The 21,408-nt window shown below is 34.5% G+C and overlaps 1 protein-coding gene across 14 annotated transcripts in view; it reads left to right on the top strand.

Moving 5' to 3' along the window:
- The window catches only part of CLOCK (clock circadian regulator), a 124,307-nt gene that overhangs the window by 35,261 nt on the left and 67,638 nt on the right, over positions 1 to 21,408 (top strand). For 7 of the 14 annotated variants that reach the window (XM_033106136.1, XM_033106132.1, XM_033106142.1 and 4 more), the window contains 2 exons: positions 15,687 to 15,811; positions 18,715 to 18,805. The gene's annotated coding sequence lies outside the window, so the exon portion shown is untranslated. Of the gene's footprint in view, positions 1 to 2,406; positions 2,538 to 11,670; positions 11,689 to 15,686; positions 15,812 to 18,714; positions 18,806 to 21,408 lie in introns of those variants that run through there. The other 7 variants (XM_033106137.1, XM_033106135.1, XM_033106140.1 and 4 more) reach the window with 4 other exon arrangements.

The following is a 21,408-nucleotide window of genomic DNA, read 5'->3' as shown; positions in this document are numbered from 1 at the left end:
ATAAGTGTTCAAGAAAATACAAAAACTGAATTAACTTAAGTGTATGTTACTTTTACATGAAAATATGACATGGATTTGTGAGAGGTAAGGGCTCTATTCAACTCTTTAAAATCATACAAAATGTCTTTAATACCCACACGGGTGATTGATAAAATGTACTAATTTCTTATTTCTCTGATAATGGTAAAATTACAGATCTTGAATTGTAATTCAAGATGCTTCCCAGAGCTTGAATTCTAAATAGTGGTAGGTAAATTATATAAAGTGTTTGACCATAAGCTTTTTACCTGGGTAAATTAGGTTGTAACTATCATCAGTATTTATTATCTCTGTTTTCATTGCATTTTCTCTCAGGTAAACTTCTTAATCAGAAGTTTTTATTCTTACCTTCGAAAGTTTTAAGAGCCCTTTGAGGCCAAAATATCTTTTTTTTTAATGTCAGGTATTGTGCTTAACAGAAGTTTATGGGACAGAGAAAGACAAGACCAGCTTGGATAGATGGTGCCTACATTAGAGGATACTACCCTCAATATTAGTATTTCAAATGCTTTCTTGGGTGTTCTGGATGTTTCTGCATCTCAGAGAAATGCTTTGTGATGAGATCTCTTGTGAACTGGGAGAAGGAGGATTGTAGAGTGTAGAAAAAGAGAAACCAGCAGGATGCTCTAACTTTGATATTCTAGTAACTGGTTGGTAACTATGGAAATTAAGGATCTGGAAATTGATTCCCTTAAAATCACCTGGTGTCCAGTGTGAAAACGGCTGGATTAAGGTTTAATCTTTCATCATTAGATTATAGTCTTGAATCTTCTGCTAAGTAATATTTATCTGCTTTTTATGTTCACTTTAAGGTCCTTCGTTATAGTGCATTGATTACTACTGCTTTCTGAGTGAGGATTCTTTTCCATTTTTCCTACGTCCTCAGTGGAGCAGTTTTTTATTCTTCCTCTTTTAATGTGTATTTTTTTCCTTCTTTATAGTCCATTCCCCTCAGGTTTTGATGTTTTTTCTATTGCATCAAATATTGTCTGTTGATTCTTCATTCATTCATAAAACAGGATATGTTGCAAAAATACAATTGCCACAGGCTATCAATGTTCATTGTATCTCAGTGACTAAAACTCCATGAGGGTAGGAATGTGGTGTGTTTTCGTCATTGGAGCCTATGATAGTGAGTGAATGAGCAAGGAACAGAATTTCTTCAACTCTTTTCCTTAATATTACAGAACTGCTAGTTATAAAAGAAACAACCAAATTAATAAGTTGTAAAGTCTCTTATTTTTGTTAATTAAAAGTGAAAATAGTACTTTTCTGATAGAAAGGTAATTAAAATGCTTTTAATATTGTGGTAAGAATCGTTAACATTTCTGATAAATTTTACTGTAATTGTTAACAAAAGTTAATGGCCATGATTGGACTGTTTCATAAAGTCATATTAGAAGCACAGGGCAATAAAAGCACCTGCATCATAGGGATGTTGTGAAGATTGAATTAGTTCATACATGTAAAGCACTTAGAACACGGCTTCACATGTAGTAAAGTGCTTGGAACTATTAATTAGTAATTGAGAATGATGCTGATGCTAAGATTGACTTCTTTCCCATCATCCTGACCTGTGATGGTCAGTTGGTTAATTCATCCATCCAGAGGGAGGCTGGCTCTTGGCCCAGGGCAGCCTTCCCACAGGCCCTTACAAAAGCCCCCCGAAAGGATCTTCCTCCACAAGAACTTACCTCAGCTTCCTCCTGAAGAGTCCTCTCTCAGACCTTTGAAGGGAGGGGGCTAGGAAGAGCTTCAGAATGGCCAGTATGTTGTAGTCAAGTAGTAAGGGTTTAAAATGGGCTCTGTTTTTCAGCCCTATGTGACTGCCTCAGGGCAAATTGCTTTTACCCCTTACTTCTTCCCTCAGAGATGCCTCCTCTCATCCCTTTTCTTATTCTGAGCAGCCACACGAGACTTCTGTTCCATACACATGCCATATTCTCTCCTACCTTTGGCTTTTTGAACATGCAACATGTTCTTTCTCTCCCCTCTCGCCTTGCTTTATTTGGCCAGATCCTACTTGTGCTGGTATTAAATGTCCCTCCTTTAGGGGGCCTCTTCTAACCAATTTCCACCAGACTGGTTTGTATCTCTGCCATGCTTTCTCTTCACGCCACCATTCGTAATTCTTAAAGCCTTTCATCCCATTTGGAGTTGCTGTACAGACTGAGCTCCCAGAGGGGTTGGTGGGATCTGACATGTTCATTGCTGCATCCCCAATTCCTGGCACAGAGGAGGCCCCAGTTAATGTTGTATATACATGGATGGGAAAAAAATACTGGAGGTATTGTTACTTAGAATTTGGTTAACATTATTTCCACAGCTGTCTTTGTTTTACAGAATTTTTATTTTTTTTCTGTGAAGCTGCCGAAGCTTAGAAGCTGATTTTGTCACAGTGTAAGATGCCTTTGGAAAATTCTGCATTCCTCTTAGATGAATCTTTAGAACTTGGTGAGTTTCACTAGATACCTTCAATCTTCATTTTGAGCTCAGAGGTATGCCATCTTTTTTTCTTCCCTTTTTTTTAAAAAAAATGATTATTGAGTATAGTGGGTTTGAGCATAGGACAAAGTATTATAAAATATTTAGGGCATGATCTGTTTCCTTGATAGTTTTTAATTACTTTTAGAACTTCATTCTTATGAGGAGTGAAAAGTTATTCATTGGTAAGATAAATGATGTCCACATGTAAAGTATTTTCAGCAATCCTGAAAATTTTCAGTTATTGCTCAAAAGTAAGAAATGACTTTTTGTCTTTTTTCTGAGATAAAGAAAGGTAATTTGCAAGTGACTGAAAAGTAGAATAAAAGTTATTTCCTATCAGATTTTAGGTTTAGAGATAAACAATCAGTTGATTCTAAAGGTAAAGAAGGGCCAGTCACCTTCTACAGCTCCAGCTTACAAGTGAGTCCATCAAGGGTCTGCATACTACCAAATCCATCCTGCTGCTTGGTTTTTATGACTTGTGAACTAAGAATAGTGTTTATGTTTTCAAATTATTGGGGGAGAAAGTCTTAGAAGAATACTGTTTTGTGACATGTAAAAATTATATGAAATTCAGATTTCACCATCTATGAATAAAGCTTTATTGGAACATAGCCATCTTATTTTTTATGTATTGTATATGATTGTTTTCAAGCTATAGTGACAGAGGTAAGTAGTTGCATCAGAGTTGCATTAGGGCCCAGAAAGCCAAAAATATTTACTATGTTACCCTTTCCAGAATAAATTAGCTGACTTCTGCTGTCCATGGTTGAAGTTTTTATAGATTGGATGCTAAGGTTTAAGAGATGAGTGGGAGGAAATTAGAGGGAGGTTACTTATTTATGCTTTTTCTATCCTGGAACCCATATTCTCATTAGACTGACCTGTTTTGCTGTTTTAAAATAGAAAATAAATCAAGAGAAATCAACTCTCCTATTACTTTTCTTCCAAAATGAATGTATATCGAAAGAAAATTAGTACAGTATTCTCAGTTTTAATCAGGTTTTAATGTTACCATAATTTCTTAAGCACTTAAAAGATTATCTATACCTTTTGTACAGTTGCTTTTTTCCCCTAACGTATGGAGATTACCTGTTATTTTTTAAGTGAAAGTACTAATACATAATTTGAAAACTAGTTGGTGACTGCCTCAGTGGAACAAAGTTAGCATGCGGGGGATGAAGGTGTACGGTCCCTTTTGGAGTCAGTGGACTTGCTTGGGTGATGATCTTAAGGAGCTCTTCTGCAGTCTGACACAGGCCGGTTAAGTCCTATATTAGATAAAAGACCATGATTTTAGTATCTACCTTTCTTGTCCTTCTACAACACTTAATAGTTTTGTGACTTTGGACACATTTACCACTTAAATCCTAGTTGCTTCATAATCAAAATAGGGAAAAATAATACCTTTCTTGTCTGAAAGAAGGAGTCTTAGGCTTACTACATTATAAGTTGCTAAGGGTAGGTACCATGCCTATTTTTTTAACCACTGGATCCCCCTGTAGCTATTGTAGGCATGGCACATAGTTGGCACACAGTAGCTCTCATAATTGTTATTTCTATGCACAATCACAATAATTCCAGTTTCTTTAAAGGTTTTTCTTATTGGGATTGGGTGTTTTTGTTAACCGTAGAAGAGAATTTTGTTGAAAACAGCAATTTTCTCTGGATCCATTCTTTACAGATGGTCATCAAATCATTGGCCAGATTTGTTTACGTTGATTATACCAGGGGTGCCAAAAACATGTATACACATGACTTGTATTCATCTTTTGTTATTGATACATATTGAGTATTGCAATTTTAATTCAGTTTTTTCCTTTTTTAAAATGTGTCTACATTTCTTTGGCATCCTCTGAATATTATTATTTTTTTTAATCTTAAGAGGCCACATAAACTATCAATCCGAGAATTACCAATCTCAAAGAAACCTAGAAGCCTCCTCATTGTAAAGCTTTAAAATGTATATATACTAAAAGCTACCCTTGGATAGGAAGACATTCTCATCTAAGTCTTCTGAAACTTTTCCCACTCTTCCACTGAATGTCTTTTTTTTTTAAAGATTTTACTAAAATACAGCTAACATACAATATCATATTAGTTTCAGGTGTACACCATAGTTATTCGACATATATATACCTAAAGAAGTGATCACCATGATAAGTCCAGCAACCATCTGACACCGTACCGTGCTATCACAATATTATTGACTGTATTCCCTATGCTGAGCATTACATCCCCATAACTCATTTGTTTGACACCTGGAAATTTAGACCTCTTATTCTCCTTCACATATCCCCCCCTTTTTAATTTTTCAATTACAGTAGACCACTGAATGACTTTTTAAAATGAAACTTCCCTATATAGTTTGTTCATGAAGCCAACTTTTAAAATCTTATGTAAAGATAAGATAGTTTAAAAGATACTTAGCTGAGGAAAACTATTCTAGATTAAAGGAGTTGAGCGGGATATGATAGCTAAATGCAATACGTGACTTTGGACTGGATCATGTACTGGAGGAAGAAGGAAGCCCTAAAAGACTTCATTTGCTCAGTTAAAAAATTGAAAAATACACATTAAATTAACATATTGTATAATTTTTAAGTATCCTGAAGTTAGTAACTAATATTATTGTTATTTTAAGAGAACATTTTTGTTCTTAGGCAGTATACATTGAAGTACTTACAGGTAAAAGAGCATGGTATATATATATAACTTATATGGTTCAGAAAATATGTTTATGATAAAGGAAATGATGCAAATATTAATAATTGGTGAATCTGAATAAAATGTATATAGGAGTTCTTCGAAGTATTCGTACACTTTTCTGAAAGTTTGAAATTATTTCCAAGGAAAAAGTTTAAAGAAGTTCTTTAGCAGTTATCCTAAAACCTAGAAATTGTGTCCAAACAGTGTTGCTTTTAAATTATTACTTATTTCCATTAAAAATACGCTTTTATTCCTTGTATTTATGTTTTCCAAGTTCTTTAACACATGCTCTGTTTGCATGGTGGTGCTGTTATTGAATAGTGTTTTTTGTTGGGTGGTTTATGATTAACCATGTGGTCATCAGTGCAGATGCTCTATTCTGTGATGCTTTACTGTGTTTCATAAGTTTACGATTTAGTGTTTTATAAAATGGATTTAGTTGTAGTAATGTGGAGATGAAATGAAATAGAACTTTACAAATGTAAAAACTGCTCTGCCAAGATAAGATCTTTATAGTAACAGTATTCTTCTTGATTATCGCATCAATTATTTTAATCATAAGATCATAGTTAAATAACAAATAGTATGATTTGGGACGTTAACAAATTTTAGGTATAATCTATTAAATTTTTATCTATCCTGTAATTTTTTTTAATATTCACTTCAGCTCATCTCATTAAAAATTTATTAGCTCCGTAAATATGTTTGTAAAAATAGATCTGGTTTTATTAAATTTATCATATTTTGAAGGAAACTCAAGAATAAGAATCTATTGTAGTGTTTTTCAAAATAGTAATAATTGCAGACATTTTTTGAGCATTTACTTTGTGCTAGGCATTTTGTTCTAAGCACTTTATGTTTAATAATTTATTTCATTTTCATAACCATATAACTTGATTTGCTGTTTTCAATTCTAGCTAAAATGGAACTTAGATGCTAAACCTCAGGAGCCTTGAGTTTTCTTACCTCTTTTTGCCAAATACAAACTATAGGAACTGGTGATCTGGAACTTAATATTGAAAAATTGATCAACTATATTTACATTAAGAAAAAAAATCCATCTTAGTATTTTCTAGTTTGTGAACATGGGATAGGTCTAACTTGAAGCTAGACTATCTATTGGTCTCATAATGTGGGAAGGATCCACATATCAAAACAATTCTTGAGTAATTGTACTGAGTAATTGAAGAAGTTATTTCCCAACTCAGAGGCAGACTTGTAGAAACCTAGTTCTATTAGACTTCAATTTCACCAAGTAAAATAATAAAAACAAATAAAAATGAAAAAAATCAGAGGACTGATACAGTATTGCTAACTTTTTAAAACTTTTTATATTGAATTAAAACATGCATATTATGAAGTACATAATTCCTGAGTCCCATTTTGATGAAATTTTATAAAGTCTGCACTCACTAAACCAATACCAAGATCAAGACAGAGAACATTTCCGTCAGTCCAGGACCCTCCTTCATGCTCCCTGCTAGTCATCACACACTCCCACAGGTAACTGTTATCTCAGTTTTCATTCACTATTCAATAGTATTGTCTGTTTTTGAACTTCTTATGTCTGTCTTTTTTGATCAACATCTAGTTTATGAGTGTCACCCAGGTTGATTCATATAGCAATAGTTTATCCTTTTTCATTGCTTTTTAATACTTCATTTGTATGTATATACCATAATTTATCCGTTTTACTGTTGATGAACATTTGGATCATTATCAGTTTTGGGCTATTATCAATAGTGTTGTTCTGAGCATTCTTGAGCATGTCTTTTGGTGTACATATGTACGTATTTCTGTTGGGTAAATATCCAAGAGTGAAACTGCTGGCTTAGGGTATTTGGCTACTTAGCTTTAGTAGATGCTCCCAGTTTCCCAAAGTGGTTGAGTCAGTTTACATTGCCACCAACAGTGTATGAGTTCTCGTTGATCTACATCCTCATCAGCATTTGAAATTATTAGTGTTTTTAATATTAGCTCTTCTGCTGTATATGTAGTGAAAATATATTGTAGTTTTAATTCATAATACCCTGATAACTTAAAAGGTTTAGCACATGTTTATATGCTTGTTGATCATTTGGATATCCTCTTGAGAAATGCCTGTTCATATCATTTGCCCATTTTTCTATTGGGTTGTCTGTCTTACGGATTTTAGGATTTCTTTATTTCTAGCATAAGTTTTTTGTTGGATTAAGTATTAAAGCTGTCTCTCCTATTTCTTCATTCTTTCAATAGTTTGTCTTTATTAAGATAATTTCTTAATTTAAAAAAAGTCTATTTTATCAAAAAAGTCCATTTTAACCACTTTTGTGGTTAGTGTTCTTTGAGTTTTAAGAAATCTTTGCCTGTCCCAAAGCCAAGAAAATACTCTCCTGTATTTTTCTCTATTAACTTAATTGTGTTAACTTTTACATTTAGGTTTAGGAATAGTATGTGGTAGGATTCATGGTTCATTTTATTTTCCGTATGGAAATCTATTTGGTCAAGCATTGTTTATTGAAAAGACTATCCTTTTCTTACTGTAATGCAGTAGTGCCTTTGTTGTAATTCAGGTAACTGTAATTCAGATTTATTTGTGGGTCAATTTTTGGACTGTTCTGTTCCATTGTTATATTTGTTGTTCTGTTTGAGTGCCATACTCTTTTCATTATTGTAGCATTAAATCCTCCAATTTTATTCTTTAAAATTGCTGTGTTTCTTCTCAGTCCTTTGAATTTCAGTAAAAATTTTATACATAGCCTATCAGTTTCATAAACAAACTCCCTGCTTAATATTAAGCAAGTTTAATATTATTTATTATTTAATATTGCTAGCTCGATAATGAATCTGTAGGTCAATTTGGATATATTGGATATCTTTCAATATTGAGACTTTTAATACATTAGCCATGGTATATACATACCTTCATACTTGTATATTTAGGCCTTTAAAAATTTATCTCAGAAATATTTTGTGATTTTGAATGTAGAGTTCTTATACATCTTTTGTTAACTTTTAAAGGTATGATAATTGTGGTTGTTTTTTTTAAAGTTCTTGTAATTTATAGATTCATTTACAGATGAAAGGATATGTAGATTTTGGGATTTGCTTCTATTATGATAATGCAAAGAGGAATGGGAAGGAAAGGGGTAGGGGCAGAATAGATGAAAAACGACTGACCATGATTTGATAATTGTTGAAAATGGGTGATGGGTATATGGGTTAATTATACTATTTTTTTTTCATTTTTGCGTGTTTGAAATTTTCCTTAAAACAATAGATTTTTAGAAATGTCATGATTACAGTAGATTGAAATACACATATATAAGAATCCAAAAGTTCATAATAATACTTTAAAAAAAAATGCTCTCATTACACAGCACAGTTCATTGGTAAGTGAAAGAATCAATAATTTATTATTCTTTTTCTGCCCAAATTATGTTCCAGAATAACCAAATAGGAAAGTGTACCTTTACAGAAGTATCACAGCTGATAAGAAATGCTAGGACAATAATTGTGTTAGAAACCCACCACCGTACAGCTTCTAATGATATTATGGATCTAGATAATCATCAGTCAATGACTACTTAAAGCCATTAAGTGAAAAGTCTGTTGGCAAATGGATATAATGCAAAGGATAAGCCAATATGGAGTAAGACCCTCTCTCTGATGGGTTTGAACTAAAAATTGTCAATAGAATACCAAAAGCAACTATCTGAAGAATCTGAAAATTAGTAATAGCATGCAAATTGAGAAGGGAAGTCATAACTTGAAAAATAAGAGTCTGTATGATGGTGAGTTTACCTTATTTTCCCCCCAGCTTTGAGCCAATGGTGGGCTGAATTGTGAAACTCCACAGGGGGTGTAGCAGTTAGCAGAAACTCCAAGAGAAACCCCTATTTCTAGACAGCGGACAAGGAAAGGGGATATTTTTTTTTTCTCTCTCATACTTGCCCTGAGACCATCTCTACCTATAAAGTTGCATTGCCATGGTGGCACAAGCACATATAACTCTGAGAAAAAACCATTTCTCTGGTCAGAGGAGTCAGGAAAGAGGCCCTTGGAAACAGGAGCATGCTGGGGAAATCCCAGAGAGAAGAGAGCTGATGTGAGAGGAGATTCCCTAATTGTGAGTATGAACCCACAGAGGTCCTCCCTCACACGTGAGCTACACATGCACAGGACAGACCCAGCAAAGACTTAGAGAACTGAACTACAATATAAACCACTGTTCAGATCCCAGACTTGTCCCTGAGTGATGCATGCAGAGGAGAAACCCAAATAACATAGTAAAGGCTTTGAAAACTGAACTGACATTAGAACTATCACCCATAGAAGGCAAGATAGATGGAATTGCAGTCTAAGCTTAAACAAAAAAATCAAATTCTCCAGAAGATGTTAATAGAATCTAGAGTTTCATAACATAATTTTCAGAATGCCTAGGCTATAATCTAAAATTACTTGACATACAAAGGAACAGGAAAATCTGACCATTTTTTAAAGGAAAAAGACAACAAATAGATGCCACCCTAAGATAATCCAGATGATGGAATTATCAGAAAAACACTTTAAATCAACTGTTAAATCTGTGTCTGTGAGATAAAAGTAAATACTCTTGAAATGATTGAAAGATAGTTCTCTGAAAAATAGAACCCTATAAAAGAATAAATTGGGAATTTCAGAACTGAAAAATACAGTAGTATATGAAATACAAATTTACTGAATGGGCTCAATAGCAGACTTGAAGATAAATCAGTAGAAATCTCAAATCGTGTGTCTTCTATTATATATCAAAGGTATAGCTCTGTTTTGTAATACTTAAATCCAGGTTTTACTCTGTGAAACCTGACCATAGGCCTTCTGGGTGTGAATTTATGTGCCATTTAAACATCCTTTTTATCCGTAATTATTACTAATACTTGCATACTGCAAAGAAGATGTGTCTGTGCAATTTGAGCCCATCTCCCTTGATACTCCACAGATTTACGAGTATATAGGATCTTGGCCTGCCATTTTCCCAGACCTTCGTTTCAGGTATGGATCAAGCAATCAGGGTTAAAAAAAGAATCATCAACTAAGGGTTAAATACATCTACATACATTTATTTATTTGAAAATTTTGAAAGGAAATAGGGATAGAAAAATAGAAGTGGATAGCATATATATAAATTATATATTGAACAATTTTATAATTTAAAGGAAGTAAATTTTACAAATACAAATGTAGATAAAATTATTTTGGAGAAGTTATAAAAATGCTTGTGTTTTTATCTTTGTTTTGAATCAGGCAGATCACATGCTGTCCTAGCTCGTGTGAGGTATAGAGGGATAAGGTACTTGAAATTGAGAATATGGAGAGGTGTGTGATTATTGGAATGGTGAATTCTGCAGTCACTCCAAGGGAATAAGTGGGAGATAAGATGGAATATAGGATTGTTGGAGGAGAGGAGATCAAGGAACTGACTGGCCGAGAAGTTGGAAGGATCATTTATGTAGATCCTAAAATCTAAAAGCAGTGACAAAAGAGGTGTTGGAGAGAGTGACAGCCCTCAGGGAATGAGGGGGCTTGTTCTGGGGGTTTATGAATGGTTACAACAAGGAGAGGATAATAGGTGATATAGTCTGGAGGCACGCGAGTCAAAGCTGGAATTTAAGGGAGGGGAGAGAATAATCAGGGCCTAGTCATATGAGATGTGGGCTAGGAAAATGTCCATTATTTGAAAGGACTGGAGCTAGAGCAGAAGTCCTAGAGGAGAGAGAGATTTCCATTTGTGCAAAAAAGGTGAAGAGTGTGTACGGCAACACTACTGAGGAAATAGAGTGTTCTGCTAATGATACAGTGTGAGTTCAGTGGATGCAGTTACAGGATTTTGGAAATCGGGAAAGGAAGGGAAAACAAGTCAATGTAGGGTTATACAGAGTATATAGGATCAAGAATCCAGGTGATGGGGGATGAACTTTGGAGTCTTCGGCCTCCTGGTGACTGATGTAAAAGGAAAGTAGGGCATAAGGGGATTAGTTTTGATGGTTTTCTAGATAGATTATTGTAAATATTGAGGGAGAGAGAGTTTGGGAAAGGCAGATTTATTGAATAGCCAGAGTTGGACCTGTATTAAATTTGTATTGCTGCCATATAAATTACCACAGACTTAATGGCTTAAAACAGTACAAATTTATTGTCTTATAGTCCTGCAGCTCAGAAGTTCTGCATGGATCTTCACTGGGTTAAAATCAAGGTGTGAACAGGGCTGCATTCATTTTGGAGGTTTTGGGGGAGAATCTGTTTCCTTGTGTTTTTAAGCGTCTAGAGGCTGCCCATATTCCTTGGCTGTGGCCGCCTTCCACCTTCAAAACCAGCAACATTGCATCTTTCTAACCCTACTTTTGTCTTCTCTGTCTTCCTGACTACAGCCAGGAAAGGTCCTCTGCTTTTGAAGACTCATGTGATTACATTGGACCACCCAGTCAATCTAGGGTAATCTCTCCATCTCAAGATCTTCACCATAATCACACCTGCAAAGTCCCTTTTTGCCATGTATGGTATAATATACTCACAGGTTTCAGGGATTGGGGCATAGTCCTTTCAGTGGATCCATTCTTCTGCCTGTCATAGGGCCCCCTCTTTCTTCTGCTGGTACTAATGTAGAGGCATGGTGCAGGGGTGGTGCAGGTGTAGGGTTATGGTACCTAGTTCAGTGTGTAGTTCACTCTGAATTTGGCTCTCCCTGAACGTCTAGGTCTTCTGTAGGGCTCATTTGAGGCTGGTGACAGGCTCGGGTCTCAGTCTCATCTCTGAAAAAGGAGTGAGAGGCTCGTGTGGACCAGACCTGTTCATTACATGAATAGGGAGCTCAGGCGTTATTTGAAGAAATACGTTAGTTGAGTCATTTGAACAGTCTTGTGTGCCACTAAGAGCTGTATTAATTTTTCAATTTTTGTTTATTTAATGAGGCTTCAAAAATACCTCATGTCTAAACGTATGACAGGCAACAGTTTTGGTATCATTTGATGTTTGTCATGAGCCAGAGTGTTCTCTAATTCTAAGAGGTCTGTTTCATGAGGCTTTGGTTTGGGTGTATTTTTTGTTCTTACTGTCAATTTTTAATTTAAATTGGTCTTAAAAACTACAGTAGAGTCAAGAATGTTTTTCATCTTCCTAATAGTTTACATATATTTGTAGAGGTAGTTTCATGTTCCCATTCAGTATTGAATAAATTGAGAACTACTGTTTAATTTTATCTTTATTCAAACATTAAACAATTAATTTTAAAAGTTTTTGGGTCTTCACAAGTTAAAATTGTTCTCAGAAATAATTTTTTTTTAGCTATAATACAATTACTTAGTAATCTACAGAACAAGTTAGAATTTTTAATAAATTGTGATAAACATAGTTAAGGATTATTGCTTAGGTTTTATAATTTACCAGTCAATTAAATTTCAGCACTGCGTTTAATTAATGCTAATAGATCCATCAGTCTCAGAAATATTTGTGATATCAGATTTAACTAACCTAAATTCCAAAGTAGGTCAGTGGGTCAATAGGTTATTAGGTTAGAGAAAGATTTATTGTGGTTTCCATTTTTTTTTAAAACCCAGGTTCCTGAGTTAACCATTTATAATAATAATTTAAAAATTGTTAATAGACAAAATTACAAGTATTTTTTAAGTTATATGTGAACACTACATAAAAAAATCTTTGTTACTCATGTTGAGAAAAATCTTTGTTACTCATGTTACTTTGTTACTTTTGTTTTTTGGAATGGATGAGCATATATTTTTTGTTCCTTATGTATAGCCATGGCTCTAGTATTAAGCAATTAAAAGAAAAGGAAAAGGAAAAAGGCAGTTTTTCTGGTTTAAAAATAATGCATGTTCTGGGAGAAATTTTAGAAAGTACTGCAGAAAAAGTTTTTTAAAAAAATCCATGAGCTAATTACTCAGGAATACCACAGTTGGTATTTTTGGCATATTTGGATTTATGTTTGATATACTAGCATTTTGATGCTACTGTTATTGCTGTTGGATGTTAAATTCTTTCTAGCTTTTAGGACATAGGTTAAAGGACAAATATTTTCAAGCTGTTGTTATGTCTCCCCAAACTTTTGTCAGTGAAAGAACATTGCTAATTAAAATTGGCAGGCTTCTGAAGTTCTTTCCATACCCCAAATTTTAATTTAGTAAAATTCACCCTAATTTTCTTTCTTGAAGGTGAAAATAAAAACTAAAGTAGATACATACATAACACACATACATACACACACACAAAATGGGGATATGGGAGGAGAACAAAATGTGAAGCAGCCATAATCTGAGTAAGTTGGTTCCTTAATAAATATTATGTAAATAGGGTCATCAGTCACTATTGGGTCATGACTTTTTCTGTATTAGCTGATAACAGAGACTTCAATGAAAGTAATTCATATACAGTCATTAGAATTCTTAAAGCCATCATTTGATTAAAGTTTTACTTTCATCAGTTAAATTTTCTGAGTGCTTCACTATAAGGAATGCATGTTTAGAACAATTGAGGAGTAATTCATAGTGAATAGAGCACAAATAGTAAATACTATGGCAGCCCCTGTGCAGTTGTTATTGTTGGATCATGCCATTAGTCTGTGTCAAGGTCTGTTGTAGGAAAAGGCCTAAGAAATTCTTTGTTGTTAACTAATTCTTTCAAATTATTAAGTGCCTATAAATCAACAACTCTTCTTAAATCCGTAAGAGAGGGGAGGACGTAGGGCAAACCACTGCCCCCAAGATTGGAGAGTCAGATAGGGGAATACAAGGAATCATGGCTTCCCGGCACACACAATCACAAGTTGAAACCACCTCAGGAACAGTGCTGGGTAGGAAACCTGAACTGTAATTGACAAGTTGCTGGAGGCTCACTGTGGACAACTATGATAGTTAAAAACTCCAGGGGAACCTGATCATAAACTCCAGGAGGACCTGGGGCCCTCACAGCATTGTGAGATTTAAGATTTACTTTGAGGAGCTTGACCAGGTTCCCATAGTAAATGTTAGAGAAAAGCCCCTCTTGCTTTCAGCATGGGGAGGGAAAAAGGAACACTTTTGAAATACACCAGAGGACTCGTGTTAGCAACGCATGCATTCAGGGGAAGATAGTTAACTGGAGCCTAACCTCTTGGGGTATTATCAAAGCCTAAATGACCTGGAAGAAGGGAAATTCCCAGCACCAGCCCCGTTTAGCCTTCCACATGGGAGAAGGGAAATATCTAACTCTAGCCCACTCTAACTATTCTATCCTACCAACGAGGGTGGCCAAAACAAAACAAAACAAAACAAAAACAAACAACTGAGAAATACCTGTGAAGCTCATAGTCCAGAGACATAGGCTCACTGAAAGACTGAAACCTACTGGTAGGACTATAGAATGCTTCCTTCGCCCCACGTGTCACTGCCACATTACTAAAGGCCTATTTACAACAGTTCCTTTTATTCAGTACATCATGTCTAGCAATCAAGAAAAAATTACAAGGCACACCAAAAGGAAAAAAGCACAATCTGAAGAGACAGGACAAGCATAGGAACCAAACATGGCAAGAATGTTGGAGTTATCAGACCAGGAAGCTTAAAAAGTATGATTATTAATAGTATTCTAAGGCTTCTAGTGGATAAAGTAGGCAGCATGCAAGGAAAGATGGGCAATGTAAAGCAGAGAGATGGAAATCCTAAGAAAGAACCAAAAAGAAATACTAGAGATAAACACTAACAGAAACAAAGAATGACTTTGATGGGCTTACTTAACAGACTAAACGTGGCTGAGGAAAGAATCTCTGAGCTAGAGGATATCTCAGTAGAATCCTGGAAAACTAAAAAGATTAAAAAACAAAGACTGAAACAAAAACCCCAGAATATCCAAAGATGATGAGACAACTATAAAAGATATAACATGAATGCAATGAGAATACCAGAAGGAGAAGAGAGAGAGAAAGGAACAGAAGAAATATTTGAAACAATAATGGTTGAGAATTTCCCCACATTAATGTCAGACACTAAACAACAGATCCAGGAAGTTCAGAATCCACCAAGCAGTATAAGTGCCCCTTCCCCTCCAAATGACACCTTGGCATGTCATTTTCAAATTACAGAATATCAAAGCTAAAGGAAAAATCCTGAAAGAAGCTAGAGGAAAAAAGTACACCTTACTACAGAGGAAGCTCCATATCTATTGAACAGCAACTACCTGTATCCCCCTCTCCCAAGCCCCTGGCAACCACCATTCTGCTTTCTGCTTCGATGAACTTGACTACTTTAGATATCTCACTTAAATGGAATCATGCATTATTAGTCCTTCTGTAACTGGTTTATTTCATTTTGCATAGTGTCCTCAGGGTTCATCTATGTTGTCACATATGACAGGACTTCTTCCTTTTTTAAGGCTGAATAGTATTCCATGGTGTGTATATGCCACATTTTCTTTAACCATTCAATCTTTCAATGGACATTTAGGTTGTTTCCTGTTCTTGGCTATTCTGAATATGCTGCAGTGAATATGGAAGTACAGTTATCTCCTCAAGATCCTATTCTGAGTTCTTTTGGATAAATATCCTGAAGTGGGATTGCTGGATCATATGGTATTGCTATTTTTAATTTTTTGAGACATTTATGTTGTTTTTCATAGTTGCTACACCATTTTACAGTCCCACCAACAGAGGACAGGTTCCAATTTTTCCACATCCTTACCAGTACCTGTTAATCTCTGATTTTTTGTTTTGTTTTTATAATGGCCATCGTAATAGATGTGTGATGATATCTGATGGTTTTGATTTGCGTTTCCCTCATTATTAGTGATGTTGAGCATCTTTTCATATGCATGTAAGCCATTGTATATCTTCTTGGGAGAAATGTCTATTTAAGTAATTTGCCCATTTTTAATCAGATTATATATTTGTTCTTTTGCTGAGTTGTAGGAGTTCCTAATATATTTTGGGTATTAACCCCCTATTAGAGGAATGATTTGCTAATATTTTCTCCTGTTCAGTAGGTTGCCTTTTCATTTTGTTGATGATTTCCTTTGTTATGCAGAAGATTTTAGTTTGATGTAGTCCCACTTGTCTACTTTTGCTTTTATTTCCTGTGCTTTTGGTGTCATATCTAAGAAATTATTGCCAAATCAAATATCTTGAAATTTTTCTGTGTTTCCTTCTAAGAATTTCATAGTTTTTTAGATCTTACATATAAATCTTTAATCTATTTCAATTTGATTTTTTTTGGTATGGTGTAATATAAGGGTCCAGTTTTATTGTTTCGCATGTGAATATCCTGTTTTCCCAGCACCATTTGTTGAAGAGACTATTCTTTTCCCTTTATTTAGTGTTGGCATCCTTGTTGAAGATTATTTCACTGTATAAGCATGGTTAATTTCTGGGCTCTGGTTTCTGTTGTATTGGTCTGTATGTCTTTATGCCACTACCATACTGTTTTGATTACTGTAGCTTTGTAATGTTTTAAAGTCAAGAAGTGTGAGGCCTCCAGCTCTCTTCTTCTTTCTTAAGATTGTTTTGACTATTTGAGATCCTTTGTGATTCTGTATGAATTTTAGGGTTTTTTTTCTATTTCTGCAAAAAATACCATTGAGATTTTTATAGAGATTTTGTTGGATCTGTAGATCACATTGGGTATTATGGACATTTTAACAATGTAAATTTTTCCAATACATGAACATTGATGTCTTTCTATTTATTTATATCTGATTTAATTTCTTCAGTGTTTTGTAATTTTTAGTGTGCAGTTCTTTCTCCATTTTGGTTAAGTTAATTTCTAAGTACGTTATTCTTTTTGATGCTATTGTAAATGGCATTGCTTTCTTAATTTCCTTTTCAGATTGTTCGTTGTTAGTGTATAGGAATGCAACTGATTTTAGTATGTTAATTTTGTGTCCTGCAACTTTGATGTTAGTTCTGACAGTTGTTATGTGTGTGTGTAGCCTTTAGTGTTTTCTACATATGGGGTCATGTCATCTGTGAACAGATCATTTTACTTATAACTTTCTGATAGGCCTTTTATTTCTTGCCTAATTGCTCAAGCTAGGACTTCAAAACTGTATTGAATAGAAGTGGTGAGAGTGGGCATCTATCACGTTCTTCATCATCCTGGAGAATGTTTCATATGCGCTTGAGAAGAATGTGTATTCTGCCGCTGTGCGGGTGGAATATTCTGTATATGTCTGTTAAGTACATTTGGTCTGTAGTGTTTGTCAAGCCATCTGTTTCCTTATTGATCATCTGTTTGGATATTCTGTACATTATTGAAAGTGGGGTATTGAAATCTCCTGTTGTATTGCTATGTATTTCTCTGTTTATTTCTGTCAGTGTTTGCTTCAGATATTTCGGTGCTCTGAAGTTGGATGTATATATATTTATAATTATATATTCCTGATGAATTGACCTTTTCATCATTATATAATGCTCTTTTTTGTTTCTTGTGACAGTTTTTGACTTAAAGTCTATTTTGTCTTATGTAAGTGTGGATATAAATATGGCCACTCCTCTCTTTTAGTTACCATTTGCATGGAATATGTTTTTTCCAGTCTTTCGCTTTTGGCCTCTGTGTGTCCTTAAATCTAAAAGTTGAATCTCTTGTAGGTGGCATATAGCTGGGTCTTTGTTTTTTTAATCCATGTAGCCATTCTATATTTTTGGATGGCTAACTTTAATCCATTTGCATTTAATTACAGACAGGGAAGGCCTTAATATTGCCATTTTGTTCGTTTGCCTGTCTTGTAGCTTTTTGTCACTTTATTCCTCTCATTGTCTTCCTTTCTGGTTCATTGATTTTTGTTGTTGTTGTGACATGCTTGGATTCCTTTCTCATTTCCGTTTGTGTATCTTCAGCCTCTATAGGTGTTTTCTTTGTGCATACTGTGAATCTTACAGAAAACATCTTATATTTGTAACAATATATTTTAAGTTGATAACAGCTTTACTTCAGTAACTCTACTCTTCTCTCCCCCATCACACTTTGTTATTGATGTCACAAATTACATCTTTTTATATTGTGTATCCATTAACATATTTTTATAATTACACTGGGGGTGCCAAAAAAATGTATACAAATTGACACTTTGGTCAATGTTGCTCAAGCAGTAGTTTGCCGTAATTAGAAGTGTCTGGACGCTGATGGTAACCACTTTGAACACCTCTTGTCAAATGTGACTTGTATTCATCTTTTGTTATTGGTATATATTGAGTATTACAATTTTAATAATTTTTTTCCTTTCTTAAAATGTGTAGTTATTTTTATACTTTTGTCTTGACTTCTGTACTAGAATTAAAAGTGATTGTTTTAGTTTAGTTTTAAGTTATTTCCTTTTATAAATAATTTGTAGAGTTTAGTATGTTACACATTTTTATGATAAAGTTCAAATTTTGTTATGTTTCAAAATTATCTTAAAACTTTTTTCATGATAAACATATAAGTTTATCAACTATACTAATTAAATAAACCTAACAAATAAATGTTTTTCTTGTTTAAACAGTATTTGAGAGTGATGGTCAGCCATATAGAAGAATACATTGAGCCTATAGTTTTCTGAAGAATCAGTTCAAAAGATCCAAAAAATACAAAAGGTAATGATGGGGTTGTGTATTGGAATGTACTTTTGAAATGACATTTTTCCAGAAAAATATATTTTTAAAAATCCACAAATTATTCTGATACACTAATTTGAGGAAAGTTGTATTTAGATTTTTTTTGTGTTGTATTAATTTATCCCAAAAACATTTGTTGTGCCAGCTATCTTCAGATACTATTTTGGCTACTGGGAATATGGTGATGAACAAGACAGATACTGTCCCTGCTCTCATGAGGATTGCATTCTAAAGAGAGGGAGGGCAAATAATAAAAATGTTTTGTGGTTCTATGCAGAGAATTAGATAATGTGGTAGAGACTGGTGACTGCTTTCATTAGGTAGGTAGAGAAGCCCTCATTAAAGAATAATATTTCAGTTGAGATCTGAATGGCAAGAATGTGCCAACCGTGTGAAGATCCGAGAGATGTTGCCTTTCTTGGGCAGTTATGATAGGAGGTAGTGAAACAAAAACCACCGTGGAATGCTTAAGGAATAGAAAGAGCAAATGTGACTGGAGTGTAAGTGGGGAAAGACTATATGGAGTTCAGGTTGGAGAAGAAAAATGGAGAGGAACAGATTTACTGAAGAAAGTCAAGTATTTTGTTATATGATATTTTAGACGCCTGTAAAATCTGTTGAAATACCAAAAAAGTAGTTGGATACATGACTCTAAAGAGAATCTGGTCTAGGGGTATGGAATTGGGAGTTATTGCCATAGAGAGATACTTAGAGTCAAATCTGGAGGAAATTATCTAGGGAGTGCACATAAATTGAGAAGGATTTAGCCCTGGACATGCCAGTATTAATCAGAGCAGAAGGAGCAGCCAGTGAGATGGATGGAAAAGCAGGAAAGTGTTCTGCCACAGAAGCCATGAAGAAGTATTTAATAGATGCAGAAATGGTTAGTTAGATCACATGCTACTAAGATGTCAACTAGAGAGTAAAGCAGCCATTAGACTGGGCAACATAAATGTCACTGATAACTAATACGAGTGAACAGTCTCAGTGAATGTGTGTGAGGATTGAAAGCCTGATTAAAATTGGTAAAGAGAGAATGAGAAACTCCCAGTTAAAGATGGCAGACAATACAATTAAATTCCATTTCCTCTTAAAACTTTATTAAAGCTGAAGTAAAAGGGTTTTTACAGAAGACAGGACTTCACAAGAACAAAGAGAATGGGAGAGGAAACAATTACAACACAGTTTTAGAACCTGAAAAGCAAAAGGAAGTGTGGTAACTGTCTTGTAGTAGATCCTAGATTCCCAAGCCAGCTGTGGGAATGCTGAGAATGTTAGTGGCACTTTAGAACTTGCAAAATGTTCAGGAATTGAAAGCACTCTTTTGCATATAGGAATGAGGATGGGACTAAAAGCAGGATAATTTGTTGCAAAACAGTTGAAGAGATGTTTCTACTCCATATATCCTTCTCCTGACTTTGGAAACCTAGGCAACTACCCATTCTCTGTCACAGCAGAAGACGAGATTTATTCTCTAGCAAGAATAAAATAGAAGGGTATAAAACATAGTTGGGAATGGGGGTACCATATTAAAAATAGGGGGATTAAGAACCGAAGCTACCAGATTTTTATAATTTTCAGTCAATAGTTTAGAAGATTCTTCTCTGGGAATTATAAACAGCCTAAGAAAAGATCTGAAGATACTGATGTTAAGAATTCCCCCAAAGAAATATTTTAATGTGATATTCCTGCAGTTAAGTTCACAGTCAGCAAGTCCTATCACATAGATCTTTAGTGATCTTTGTGATCTTGTGGCCAGAGATCACTAGACAGCTTAGGAAACCCTCTTGTGTGAGAGTTCAAGACAATACCAAATGAGAAAAATACCAAGTTAGAGTAAATAGAGACCAGTTTGGGAGGTGAAAAATTGAAACAAACACTAAACTATCATTTAATAGTTTCAGAGAGGTAATAGGAGATTATAAATCCATGAAACATGAAAGAGAAAAAATAAATTGAATTAGAAGTGAAAACTGAATTCAAGTGGAAGGCTGAAAAATAATGTCAATATATAAGTAAAGCAAAGAGAAAATGGGAGGGGGGTAAAATGGAGCTACTGTCCAGGATCGCCAGAGTTCAAAGAATAGGAGTTTCAGAAAGAGAATAGAGGAAATAAAAGGGAGACATAGAGAACAGAGACTGATACTACAAAACTCTCTAGAACTAAAGGACACAAGTTTCCAGGTACAAAGAGGCCATTAGAATGACCAGTACAGATAGGAAAATTAGTCGTAACTGTATATATTGTCGGGCATGTCACTATTAAGTGTTAGAACACGGGAACTCCCGAAATAAGAGAAATAGTAGGTCACATATAAAGGATCAGTTATCAGAATGGTTTTGGACTTCTTAATAATACATTGGAAACCAGAAGATAATGAACCTTCATAATTCTGAGGGAAAAATTATTTCAAACTCAGTATTCAGTATCCAGCTACTACAGTTGTTTAAGGATAGAGTAATGACAATTCAGGACTTGTGATGCCTCAAAAAAATTTATCTGCCATGTCTCCTTTCTTAGGCAGTCATTGTAGAAGGTACTCAACAAAAGTGATAAAGGAAACTAAAAAAGATGAAGCTAT

Source organism: Rhinolophus ferrumequinum, chromosome 5, assembly GCF_004115265.2.
Source record: "Rhinolophus ferrumequinum isolate MPI-CBG mRhiFer1 chromosome 5, mRhiFer1_v1.p, whole genome shotgun sequence".
Taxonomy (NCBI): domain Eukaryota; kingdom Metazoa; phylum Chordata; class Mammalia; order Chiroptera; family Rhinolophidae; genus Rhinolophus; species Rhinolophus ferrumequinum.
This window is presented reverse-complemented; position numbering and strand designations above follow the sequence as displayed.